A 14,435-nucleotide genomic window follows, 5' to 3' on the forward strand; every position below is an offset into this window, starting at 1 on the left:
TAAGCTTGTGTTGTTTTGGTAATAAAACCGGATATTTTTTGTCTATGGTGATTTTTCCATTTTACAGTCTTCCCGAACACGCAAAAGCCCATTACCATCAATGAAAGGAATTTGACACGAAACACGACTCTTGGGTGGGAGGGGTTGGCCATTTTTCAAACATTCCAGTTCCTCAGGAAATGCTTGCTTTTGAACTTGTTTCACTAAACACTTTAAAGAACCTTCCAGCTCTTCTGCTGTTAATGCGCCTTGAAGCTTCTGGAGGGGATTTCTGCAGTTGTAGATAAAGCGACGATACCAGGCTACAACGCGTTTCACTTTGAGCAGAGATAAATAACGGCTAGTGATACCATCCACTGTAGCTGCATACATAGCACTGACACACTTTTTCTTTTCTTTCATCACCTTGTCATATATAGGGTCTTTCGCAGTCGTTGGCAACACTGTCATGCAATCAGTTGGGACCGTTTCACCACAATGAATGACACTAATTCACTGGGGTTCACACCCCTGGAGGCACAATCAGCAGGGTTTAGCAAGCCGTCTACAAACCCCCCATTCCGCTGCACGAGCTGTTTCTTGTATTTCCGCGACACAATTCGCCACAAATGTTTTCCATTTGTCAGGGGAAGAAGTAATCCATGCCAACACTACTTGTGGATTGGTAAATGCCTTTACCTCTTGCAACTCAAACACAAGGGCATTTGAAGGGTAAGGAGAAAAAGGAAGGAATGTCCGTGTATGTGCTTTTTCGGGTGCTTTGTCCTATCTGTTGATGACTCTTGGTACTATTTGACTGTATATGCCATGCATACGTAGATGTAAAAGTGTCCATGTAAAAAGGGGGAAAAGATGTAACTAACCCTATTCTTCTTACGCGGTTTTCAATATTAAATCGCAGTTTTCTCGAAAATGCAGTTTTGTGACATTCCTTCTTTTCCCCCCTTACCCTTCATTTGAGATTGCGTTGAGCAACTTCGCGAACAACAATGCAGCACACAACTCCAATCGAGCTAGATGAACAGTATTAATTGGAGCCACCATTGTTTTTGCAGCAATTAGTTGCACACTGACCGTTCCGTTTGAAAGCTCGGCCCGCAAATACACCACTGCAGCATAAGCCTGCTCGCTGGTATCTGAGAAGCCAATTATTTGACATTTTTGAGTGTTGGGAGGCACGATACACCGCTCAAATTTTGCTTCCTCTAATAGGGACAGTTCTTTGCAGTATTCCTTCCACTCCATGCATATTGAACTAGGGAGGTTTTCATCCCATCAAGTTTTCCTTCCACAACAACTCTAGAACCACATTCGCCTTGATGGTTACTGGTGAAAGGAAACCAAGTGGATCGAAGTCATATGCGTTTTACTGAAAAACTAATAGCGCATTTATGACTCACTGTTATAATAGGTAATAAAATAGCTGAAGTTTTATATCGTAAACAACAACGGTTGGAAATGGGACATTGACATACTCTGCAATACCAGCCGATAACAACCCAACATAAAGCTGTAAGCTTTAGGATCTCTACGCTTTTTCCTGGTGATTATGCATTATACCATTATGTGCCAACGAAGTAGTGAAGAGAAGATCTTACTACTAAAGGAAAAGCCCTTGGTTTTATATCGGTTGGGTTGTACTTCCAATACGGTTTGAAGAGGTAAAATTGAGTTCTCTAGCCACGAAACCTCGAGGAAGGCTACATATAAAGTGGAAGACACAACTGCTATTTCGTCTTTAAGTACACATAATTAGTAATGATTAGTATTTAATTTATTTTAGAATATTTTAATGTTTTAGTTAACAAGTGTACTTTCAAAACCTTAGGGTCAGTATTAAACGTAATTATTGTATTATTTTTACTATTTCAGGGAAATGTGGTGTGGAATCTTTATAGGTGTTTTTGAATGAAAATAGAAAGAATTCTAAATTTGGTGTAAAATATTTTCTAAATCCTCAAGAAGTACAGAATTCATCTTTATGCTATCTACTTGACCAAGAACATTGAATTAATTCATTCTAGTTGCGCTTCGGGTGGTCGTTGATATGTCTAGTGAGAGTAGTTCCGAAGAGTCAGATGGAAGCATATCATCGTCTAGTGGAGATTACACTCCCTTTCCTGCTTATATTATGCATCCTACAATTTCCCAGACTTGTGGCGTAATACCAACAGTTGCACCCAAATATCCTCAGTGGCCATGGTGTATTGTCTCACCCTTTCAGCAGCAAGGAGTGTATACTTCTCCTCCTTCCATTTTTGTTCCAGAGCATTGCATGCATCATGTCACTGATAAGCAGTTAAGATCGTCTGATCCAGTTGCGTACCATTCACAAATTAAATCAAAAAACACCCAAATTAATTCCGCAGCTGATCCAACTTCGCCGTTGCCGTCAAAATTCAAGTCAAAGTGCATTCAAGTTAGTTTATCAGATACTCAGTTTGTTGAAACTAATTCTCATCCATTCAAATGTAATTGTCTTACCTTTTGTCATAAAGAAAATTCTGGTCAGCAGTCTTTACCGGTATTACAAGGTGATGAAAGTAGTTGCACTGCTAATTCAGCTTTACATATGTGTTTGTGCAGGATTTCATCACCATTAAAGGATTCTAGAGGAAAATGTTTCCCTGTACAGAAATGCCCGTGTTATATGTTTTCGTCATTTCTTGGGAAGTCTACACCAAAATATGCACTTACTCAGAATTGTCCCTGTATACTGCCGAAAGTACTAGAAGGAACAGGCAAAAGTAGAAAACCATATATACCATGTCTTAATAGTGATACAGGACTGGGTTTATTACAAACACCTGATCCGGAACATATTTATTTTCCGGACGTACGTGATATCTTAAGCAGACTCAAGAAGAGATTTACACCATGCCGTTGTTCTTCTCAAGGACAATTTAAAAAGGATCGTGTTAGAAAGTTCACTCAAATGTACAGAAAATCTTGTTCTTGTGATGATACAGTTGAAAAGATTTTGAAAATAAGAGATAGTATGTATTCATCTCTAACAGAAGTAGCGGAAGTCTTGATGAATTCTGCAAACTTACAAATTTCTTCATGTTCAAGTAGTCTCCCATCCAAACGATGCAATCATGAAAATGCTAGACTAAGTGAAGATAAAAAAGGGATTGATGATGGAATTACAAACTCAAATGATACGTGGCTTAATTCTTTAGCAAGTAGAGCAGCTGATGCCATATCACAATCTTGTTCAGTAGCTGATTTAATTAAACAGAAGTACAATGTAGGTAGTAATCGACAAGGAAAAGAAGGAATACCAGATGTTGATGATTCAAAACCAATTGCTCCAAATTATGCGTCATTAATAAAAAACGCTGCAGGCACAATATGGCAGGCTTCAGGTCCTCTCTCCGAAGTGACATCAACTGCAGCTAATCTTTCGTCTACAGCTGCGAATGTAAGTTCTGCTGCAGCCGCAGCTGCAGGATCACTTCTCGCTAAATCATTGCTGCCGGACAGTAGTAATAGAAATGATGGAAGTGAAAAGAATACAGAGGATTATATAAAAATAAGTTTTCCAGCAAAATCATTCTCAGGTGTTAGAGTTGAACGGAAAAGTGATAGTCTAGCAAATAGAGTAGCAAACATCGATCTAAATGTCGATGAAGTCACCTCCTCGACATCATTCTCAGAAAGAGGTAAAAGTTCAATTGTTTGTTCTGTCTCAGAGTCACCTAACAATTCAGACGTATGTGTTTCGGGAAGAAAGTCTATAGTGTGGAAGGACCAGTGCAGTGAACCTACCATAAGTAAAACTTCTTCAAAAAAGAAAAGCAAGCTGTCCGGGTGTCTGAAGAAAAAATAGTCAAAATCTCACAAACAAACGTGGTATATTAAGGAAAGCATACATTTCCAAGCTTTGTAATAATTTGGAAATATAATTGAAGTACAGTGAAACCTGTTGATTTGCTTTTATAATTTTCTATCTGAAATGGGATTTACTGCTTGGATTCGAATCACTGCTCGGAATTTTATCCGAGGCAAATACCCACCGAGAACAGAACACGAAAACCAAGTGTATTAGCCACTTGGCCACTAAGTGCATATTTAATAAGATGAGAAGGCTATATTGCTAGGTCTCACAAGAATTACTTCTTTGCTTCAATGTACGAGTGGAGAGTAAGGTATAATTTGATCAGGTATGGGATTATAGTACTTTTCGAATCAATATGTTTTACAGTAATTTATTTGTAGTTTTCTATTATACTTAATTAAGAATTCTGGAGAGTTCTAAGATAAAAGTCCTGGAAAACACACTAAAGTAGTTAATCTGTTTTAGGGAATTTAATCAGAAACATAAGGGGGAAAACTATCTTTTCAGGAAAACAGTCTGCATCATGGATATTCAGATTATGGTGTCTACCTCAGCAGGAGTATAGGATAAATTTGAAGGATAGATTTGTGAGCTGCTCTGAAGAGAAATGGCAAGCACACCCACTATAAGATCTTTTCTAATCATGCAGATACTAAGGCAGTTCAAAGGATCCATTTACGGTTTGACAGTACATGGAGTTACTAGCTAACTTCCTTCTAACAGAACTAGCTACTATCCTAATTTCAACAGCTGGTATCGTACTAGCGATGTTTTTGATCGTAGTTATTGTTGGAAACAACTACCAGACCCAGATTAACGCCTGTATAGACTGGAGCTTAGAGGAACATATTTGGGTCCTTCTCCCTCCTTATATTTGTTATATAAGGTACCATCAAATGAAAAGGTGCATCAAAATATCCGGACATACGTGTTACTTGAGGTAGTTCCTTTGTATGATGTGTATATGACATGGCAGTGGTCGGGCATCAGCGCATACGCATTGGCTCCCACCTAACCGTTGTATATCACTTTCTCTTCCTCCAAGTGCAGTGTGGTACTATATGACTGAGGAATGAAGGTGCCGTTAACGGAAGTGAATTTGGGAGAACAGCGGGGTGTAACAATTTCTTTACGCTGAAAGTATTCATCCAGCGGATATTTACCGGAGCATGCAAATTGTATACGGTAAGAAATGTGTACCAGACAAAACAGTAAGATTTTTTTTTTTTTTTTTTTTGGCGTTTTCATGCTGGACGAAACACGTTGGACGACTAGTAAGCAGGATATGACTGTTATTGACAATCTCATTCAATACGACATGAAGGAAGTGTATCATACCCTTGTCCCCCAAATGTTCTTCCTTGTTGCCCGCTAGCGGCACCTTTGTTTTTAGTCAGACAGCACCACTGTAAATCCTGAGGGGAAAAAGAGAAAGTGATGAGTCAACGGTCCCTCGGTAGCTACGACGGGAAATTTTGAAATAGAGCTTTCCATTCATGGCACCTTATATAGATTAGAACAAACTAATTACTCGTACTAGAAATTTTCCATGTAAATGTTTCTGCATTATAGATTATAATATGCTTTTCCCTTTTCGCGTGATTCTACCGTATAAATATATATTAAAAAATGAGATTGTTTAGTCGCGACTAAGTGCTGGATTCTTATCGACAAGTTGGTCGTTGAAAGTTTCAACAAAGTCTAAAGACTTGATCAAAATACAATAGTTTCTTAATGAATTAAAACAGTACCTTCAAAATCGGTAATTAGAAATAGGGCCTGTATTTGAAACTATATTACTTTTTAGGGAGTAAAGGTTCCTGAAATAGAGTATAGGGTGCAAGAGTATGTTAATACGATCCTAGCTATTAAGACATTTTGTCCCAGTGTTAATCATGAATATATAAAAATATTTCCCATTGACAAATTTTGAAGGTAATTAATTCTTCGTATTTTTAAAGTAATGGATATAACAGTAACAATGTGCTTTTATCAAAAGTAAAAGAAAGTAAATAGTCTTCGTTAATTTTTTTCACTTTATTTTTATCGTACTCATTGCAAAGAGTATTAGCATCTATAAATAGAGGAGTGAGCTTCTTTCATTTAATTTTTATTCCTCATGTGTATTCTTAAAATAAATATTTTACATTTTTACTCTTATACTATCGTAAAGATTGTAAACGTAGGAACATCCAATAAATTAATAAACACAGAATTTATTTGTTGCGATCTTTCCGACGTTAATTTTGCAGCGAGGTTAAGGAAACAGTCCTGTGGTGAATAAAATGCCATTTCTGTATCAGCTTTGTAAAATTGAGGAAAATCAGGAAAAACAGATCGTCACACTTCGAGATTCAGTCTGAGAGGCTTCTGATTATGGAGCTAGATCACATATGACGACTTCACACTAATGAACAACTTCCAGCTAATGACTAGCTGATAAGCGCCTCTAATATTATTACATATTCGCTTTCTTTTAATTTGTCAAATTTAATGTTTTAATTATGTATAAGTTGAAGTCGCCAATATTATACGTGAAGCGGGGCCAAGTTATACTTCCCTTTTTCCAAGCCTTGCTAATTATTGTTTTCTTGTTTGCAATAATTGTCTGTTAAAACGACATATAATAGTGCGTATTTATTTAAGTACTCAAAGGCGTGTATATTAAGCATAGTTACCCAACATGAAACTATTACTAAGAATTGGTGAGACTTTTCAGCGTAAAAATAATGACTAGTGTTTTTGGAAATAATAATATAGTACAAAAGAGCATAGAGTAGGATAGGGTAGCGCAAATCTGTCTTCAACATTGAGAGGGGGGACGGGTAGGACCGTTCCCATTTTTTTCAAGCGATGTTCAAGATATTTATGAAGTTGAGAAAGAATTCAGTGTAAGATTAGGGGAGTAGAGTTGTCTTCAAAATTGGGAGGCGGGCACATTTGAAGCTTATTCTCGAGGGTATGAGATAACTCATATTACGGTAGATGAATGTGATTTCTGAGGTGAAACTGTTGTATATTATACTCTATGTCAGGCGATGTAGATGAAGTAGTGTACATATCAGTATTACAAATCAGTGCCGTGAACACATTCTGAAATCTGAATACATGCATATTTATAATTGGAATGTTTCTACTTAGGCATCCACAATGATCCACATTAACATTTTAAGTCACTTGTTTTATAATGATATAATAATACGATTGTCTTTTAAAAACGAAACAAGCCAAGGAAGAGCAATTTCATCTCACTTCCTTTGTGGCAATCGGACACAAAATCACCTCTCCCCCCCAAAAAAAAAAAACCTATTTCAAATCGGATAGGGGGGACAGTCCCTCAGTTCCAAGAATGGAAAGGGTCATGTCCCTCTCATCCTTTCCTGGATTTGCGCGAGTGGGGAAGCATACTATGGAGTGGTTGAATTTCGTTTTGCGTCCTTAGCCAACACCGACATTATGAAGGATGGAACCTACTGCAAACGTGGGCTCCGAACCACGAGTGGGGCTTCAATATGGTGTGGTTGACGGTGCACTAAGCATTATGCAAGGTTAACCCTAACTGTATAAACTGTTCCAAACTACGCTACCTTGCCTGCAAGAGAGCTGCTGGATTATAGGACAATGCCACCGGCCCCGGCAGCATAGAGTGGTGTGGGAGGTAGGATAGATATGAATAAAGTAAAGGAAAATACTGTAGCATAGAGCAGTGTCTCGCAACCTTCTTTTACTAGGGGCGAGGCAGGAGTTATACATGACTCAGTATGGCACATCAAAACGATATTTCCTCAAAAACGTATTGTACGACATTATTAATATTAATACATATTGTAAATAACCTACTATTATTATTGTATTAGAATAACAGCGTTTGCACACGTCCCCGGCAATGCCGGATCCGGGTCCGACAATGCCGGCGATGGAGTCGGCGGCAGTGTAATCAAATGGTAGCTGGCACACGCTTTCCGACCCGGCAAAAAAGCCGGTGGAACTCCCGGCTCCGGCAAATGCAGCCGGACTAGCCGCCGACATGTCGGTGCCGGCTCCGGCTCCGGTTTTGTCGGCGGCAATGTTTTATTATGCGTAGATGCACACGCAGCCGGCAAAGACGGAGCCGGCTTGTTGATAGGTTTCTTCAATCTAGCTACAGTGAGTGAGTGGCAAGGCGTTGTGTATTCTTGTTTCTTTTCCTGTATTTGGATTTTTTGTTTACTTCAAGTTTTTTGTTATTTTCTTTTTTTCACATCATAAGAATATATAATGAAGAATGGAATAATCAAAATGGCTGTGAGGTACCACAAATATAGTGGCTTGCTATTTACATAAATTCTCAGCAAGGGAAATTCGGATCTTGTTTGAATTATCCAACTACGGCAACGCGTAAAGTGAGTTTCACACATGTATGTATGTATATTAACATGTATGTATGTATGTATGTTATCTTCTACAGCTGAAACTTACTTAAACGATTTAAACAAAGGGGTCGTTGGATTCGTTTTGATAGAGAATATGTCTTAGCATATATGAAGTCATAATTTTTAAAAAATCAACTTGGCGGAAATGAACAAAATGGAGATACGAAGAAATTATGAATCTAGGATAGTTCTCCAGTGCTTATCCTGTTAATTATGCAACCCAGTACGTACAGTATAAATATCCATCATAATCGTAGAAGTAGGCATTTTCAAGCATAACAAAGATTGTAAATAAAATTAAAGTAAATAAAAACTACAACACAACTACAGAAAGAAATGAAAATGTACAAACAGAACAAGAAAATTTCTATTCTTGTGGTTGCATACTGTTTTACCTTATAGATCATAATAAAAATATGTACTCTGTCTTGTCTGGTATTTGTTCCATAGAACGATTGTATACTGAGTGAATAGGCAGCCGCAATGTTGCCTTTGTAGAAATTATTATTATTATTATTATTATTATTATTATTATTATTATTATTATTATTATTATAGCTTGATCTCAGCCTGTTTCAATTTTGAGAAATTTAAATAGATGTTAAAATTATGGCAACAAAAGTGAAAAAAAAAAGAGAAAGAAACCAAAAGAAGGCCATATACCTCGTGCGCACACATCCACACACACAAAGAGCAAATAACCTTGTTTTTTCGATCTTCTGTTAAGTCTCCCCCGAGGGGAAAATATAGAAAAATAATAGTTTGCAAGACTCCTTCCATCAATCATTAATAGGGATTAGGTTTCTCCTAAGCATTTTCCTTCTGTGTTGATTGTCTTTCTTGGCTCCTGCAAGATCATAGTACGTAATTTGGAAGGGGGAGGGGTGTTTGTTGAAAGAGGGAAAGGAATGCATAAAGAAGAATATCTTGTATAACAGTATGATCTGATTTAATCAACACAACAGGCTACAGCCGAAATTACCTATGTTTTTGTTTTACAAGATGCAAGATGCATTGGAAAACGTTATCTATGAATGTTATATCGAACATACTAAATATGTAGGCTTATCTAGAACAAAATCTCCCCTGGAAAAAAAATCCTCCTATGCTGAAGAAAATTACAATTTAGTTCCGTTTCCTCCGTTCGATTCCAGGAATGTACTCGATTCGTCTATCTGTATGCAACTATGCAAGCCCACAGGGGATCAAGGACAGAAGTAGGTCAATTTGATAGGGGGTGGATTAAACTGACGTTTATCATTTATATGAAACTATTCTGGAGTGCCATACTTTCTGCGTGAGTGTCGCTATATGTTACTTATTTCCGCTTGAAGTAGCTTTTTGATTTAGTGGATTGTTTTCTGCAGTGCACTGAAGTCTTGCTTCAGTGACAATTCATTTCATCGTTCATCGAGTGACAATGACTAAAGTGTTTCAGTACGATGTTTTGAATTTCATTGAATTAGTGGAAATGAGATCTTGTCTATGGGACAAGACTACAGACTCATATAAAGATAAGGTCGAAAAGCAGAAAGCCTGGAAAGAAGTATATACAAACCTTGCACAAGCCTTCGACACTATGGACAAAAAGAAACGAGAAGCGACAGGTATGTATAGGATAATATAAAACAATAGTGATTCAAACGCTTTCTGTTTACTTACAGTTGATACATAAAATGTAGATTATATGTAAATGAAAATAAAATGTACACTCATATCCAAAATGATTGTCGCATATTTATAACTGTCTTCTTGTAAGAATATACTTTGATAATGATTTTGCAGAGTACTTTTAATACTGATACTGTGTGTATAATCGGGAAATGTATATTTGTGGTAAATTTCATAGGAAAACAATTATAAATACGAAAATTAGAATGAGTAAAACAAAATGTTGCTAAATGGACAAGAAAGTTTTATTTTCGTTTTATTGTTCTTATTTACTGCTCTTTTGACATGAAGGGGCCGCGGTGGCTCAGTGGTAGAGCGTTCACCTCTGGTGCTTGGGGTCCCGGGTTCGATCCCAGCCCCCGCCAAGTGAACTTTGTGGTGGACAAACACCGTGTGCGTGGGTTTCCTCGGGGTTCTCCCGTTTCCTCCCACTTTCTTCATTCCACCATTTCATTCATTACTCATCATCACCGTCTCCTTTAGCCTAACCGGCATAATCGTGGGATGTAAAACTCAGAGATTTCATTTCATTTCATTTTCTTTTGACATGAAATTTACCACATACATGTCTTTGCCGATTATACACATACTAACATTATAAGAAATACCGGGCGAAATCGTTATCAAATTATATTCGTAGAACAACATATTTATAGACATGTGACAATAATTTTGGACATGAGTGTACAATCGAAGACATAAAAATGGGCCACTTCGATGTTCGGGGTAAGGACAATTTACCAGCTGTCAATTTGCCACCAAAATTCGACAAAGCGGACAATTTGCCACCAGTTTTCGCAAATTCTTGACAATTTGACACTATTGGATTGTGGGTTTAAGTATAGGGTTACTACTTGTCAAAATTATTAATTTAGCCATGTTCTTCTGCGAATACTTTTGATTAGGAGTATATACGGACCAATTTACAATATACCCTTGTGTACTAAAGAAAAGATATTTGGGGATTTAGACGTTAATGCTCCTACGTCACTTGATTGACGTAATACAATTAACCTTGTTCTTTGCATTGAGCTATTTCTCAGATATTGAACGACCCTTCCATTTATTCAAGTCAGTCTGTAATTACACGGTTCTTGCAAAAAAAAAATATCTGAATAGCGCTAACGGGCTCATATTCTCTCCTTCACGTTCAAACTCAAACTACCTTTCGGCACCGGCATTACTGGGATGTGTGTGCAAAGCAGCGCCGGCACCGACATTGCCGGATCCGGCTCCGGTTTTGCCGTCTGCATGTGCAAAGCAGCCCCGGTTCCGGTTCCGGCATTGTCGGTGCCGGATCCGGCATTGCCGGGAACGTGTGCAAATACTCTAAGATTATTAAACAAATCGAATCATGTATTTATTTATAATTTATTATCATGAATTAAAATTTATTATAGCAGATAAGTGCAATGGATTTCAGCTACATCTACAGGGTGTCTCAAAACAACACTGACAACGTTTGGGAGGTGATTCCTGACACCAAGATAAGACAAAGTATACACCAACCGGGTGCATAAATGCTTCCTTTCGGAGTTATAAGGTACCGAAAACATGAAAAAAATGAACTTTAAATGTCCATAGCTCCAAAACTATGGGACCAACCGTAGTCGGGTCAAGGAACTAACATATGCACTATCCAAAAATATGTTTCACAATCCTAAAATTCTCACGCAACAATTTTGATAGAGGAAGTTTGGCTACGGGCATATAATTTGAAGTACTCATCAACTACGTCTATAAAAATTGTTGCGGAAGTACCGCAGGATTCTGAAACATGGATATTTGAATAGAACACATATTAGTTCCTAAGTGAAATTTTGACCCGACTACGTTTACTCCCTTAATTTTGAAGCTATGAACCTTCAGAGTTCATTTTTTCATGTTTTCAGCAACTTGTAACTCCGAAAGGAAGCTTTTGTGCATCCAGATTGGTATATATATATATATTGTTTGTTTGTTTTTGTTTTATCTTGAGAGTCATTTCATGTCAAATCACCTAGAGCACTGTGCTTCAATGTCTCAGATTCTCTTCAAAATTTTTTCATACATAAATACCAATGAAATTGTGCTAATTAATTTTTTTCCCATTTTTTGCATGAGAAATGGTCCGGGGAGAAATTTTTGAAAAATGTGAATTTTGCATCAATTTCACTTTCTGGCACTCAGTATCATGGAACTAAATTACCATAACTTCCTTATTTTTGAAGTTATTGGGCTCATCTAGGTGTCAAATGAAACCTTAATTTTTGCTCTTTCAGTAGATCTTAAGTAACCTTGCAAAAAGTTACACTGTCAAACATTAATGGGTATACAAAACAAATTTTAGTTCGTTTTTTTTATATATATACAAATTCTGCCGTTGCTCAAAAGGTACAACTATGAGACTTTTTTTTGTACATTCATCTTAACACGTACATGGTTTAAAAATAAAAGAGCTTTTTTGTATTTTTGTAATTATTATTTTTTATGTACGGAAATATACAGCTTTAAGTTTTGTTACAAATTGTGTTATTGCTCGTAAGTTACAACTACCAAACTTTCGAAACTTTTTAAATAGAATCATCTTAGCCCATACATGATATGATTCAAGAATAAAACGGGTGCTTTTCCTGTTTTTGTTATTATTATTATTATTATTATTATTATTATTATTATTATTGGTATTTTACATGTACGGAAATATATAGTTTTAAGTTTCGTTACAAATTGTGTCATTGCTTGTACATGCTATAAAATGATCTGTTAAAAAATGAATGCTTGTACATGTGATGAAAATGTACTAGCATATTGCTTGTACAAATACGAAACTCTCGAAACCTTTTTTGTGGGATCATTTTGCAACATACATGATATGGTTAAAGTATAAAAAGTAAGTAGGTATTTTTGTAATTATTTTTTTTGTACGTCAGAGTGTAATTCATGAATCGCTCTGGGCCTTCTATATTCTACTGGCCAGAAAATGAAGATTTTTGTTGGATACCTTTTGTAAATATCATCTCGGAAGTTCCTGTTCCATCTCATACAAGCCAATCAGTCCGGACTTACCCAACTAATAGCAAAATTAAAATAAGACATCATATCATCGGTGAAAAGAATGAGCTGTGAAATATAGGACACAACATTTTGTATGTAAATCAATGTAATTTAAGAAGTATTACTGATATGTATATTTATTGTTTTCTCCTATGTATACACGACTCTAAAAGTGCATTACTACCTGCAATTCTCCTTTTCCTGCAATAGCAGGCAACCCAAAAAGCTCGGCGGTTGGGTTGGTTGCGAATTCGAAAGGCGTTGGACTAAACCTCAATTTTGTAACAAATATATCAGTGTGGCAAACTGCAAATAAGAGTATAAAACAAATTGTAAAGAATGACAATTTTATTATCGTGACGGAGTTGGATGAAATCAAACAAAATTATCTTTCTTAAGCAGTTCAAACGAGATGAATGGCAAGAAACAGATATCAGAGGAAAGCATTTCTCTCCTCCCCAAAAACAAGAATCTTTTTAAAGAAAAAGGTTACATAATGTAAAGTTTTAATATAAAAGCCCACCCAAAATTTTGAAAGTTGACGCCCGAAAGGCATACCAGATTCGACTCCTGGTGTAAGCTCAACTTTCAGTCCTGTCATTTGCAGATCTCGTCTCATACAGATTCGTTGAAAAAAACTCTGAACATGTGCTATGGCTAGTATGCGAACTAAATATTTTTTTAGCGAAAGAAATATAAAGTTCTTGCTTTAGACTCTGCTCTCTAATCCAGTTTTCCTGGAGACGGGATAGTATGGTTAAGAACGGCCTATCAGATTCAAGCTCCGAACCCACATTAAATAGACCGTCCTTTATAACATTGGTGTTGTATAAGGACGAAAAACAAAAATATACTGATAGCTCCAGTAGCAAATATTATAGGAAAGAGATTTAAAAAAAATAGCTGGTTTTGAAATAGAGTAAGGACAGTACCCAAGCTTTATTAGTATTACTAGCATATATTACCCGCTTCACTGGGTTGAAATGAAAATTTAAATGCACAACTCCGTATTTCATGTGTTTAGTACCCGTAGAATATGCTGTTTTCGTTTTTTACGGCATCGATTTAAACACCATCGGAAAGATCATTGATCATCTCGGCGACTCCAAAAGTCTTGAATTCGACACTAATATTGGTCATTTTCGGTCATTTATATGTATATTTCCCCCTCCACCATGTTGCGGACCATGGCATCGAAGGTGTCACTGTTCATGTCAGCGACCCCCAAAAAATGTGGATTCAGCACTAATATCGGTCATTTTCGATCATGTTTAAATATTTCTTCTTCCTCCTCCCCCAAGTTGTGGGGTTGAATTTGAATTTAAACGGGATCGAAAGTATCAATGTTCATCTAAGCGAACCAGAAAACTGTAAATTTGATACTGATAGTGGCCATTATCGATCATTTTTATATCTCTCTTTCTCCACTCCTCTCTTTCTTTGCATTTAAACCAAATCGAAAATTTCACAATTCA

At 36.7% G+C, this 14,435-nt stretch overlaps 1 protein-coding gene across 2 annotated transcripts in view; it reads left to right on the forward strand.

The window, feature by feature from the left end:
* Hmgcr (HMG coenzyme A reductase) overlaps window positions 1-14,435 on the forward strand; it is a 514,078-nt gene that overhangs the window by 97,289 nt on the left and 402,354 nt on the right. The gene's annotated exons all lie outside the window — the stretch shown is intronic.

Source organism: Thermobia domestica, chromosome 2 (assembly GCF_964235325.1).
Source record: "Thermobia domestica chromosome 2, izTheDome1.hap1.1, whole genome shotgun sequence".
Lineage (NCBI taxonomy): Eukaryota > Metazoa > Arthropoda > Insecta > Zygentoma > Lepismatidae > Thermobia > Thermobia domestica.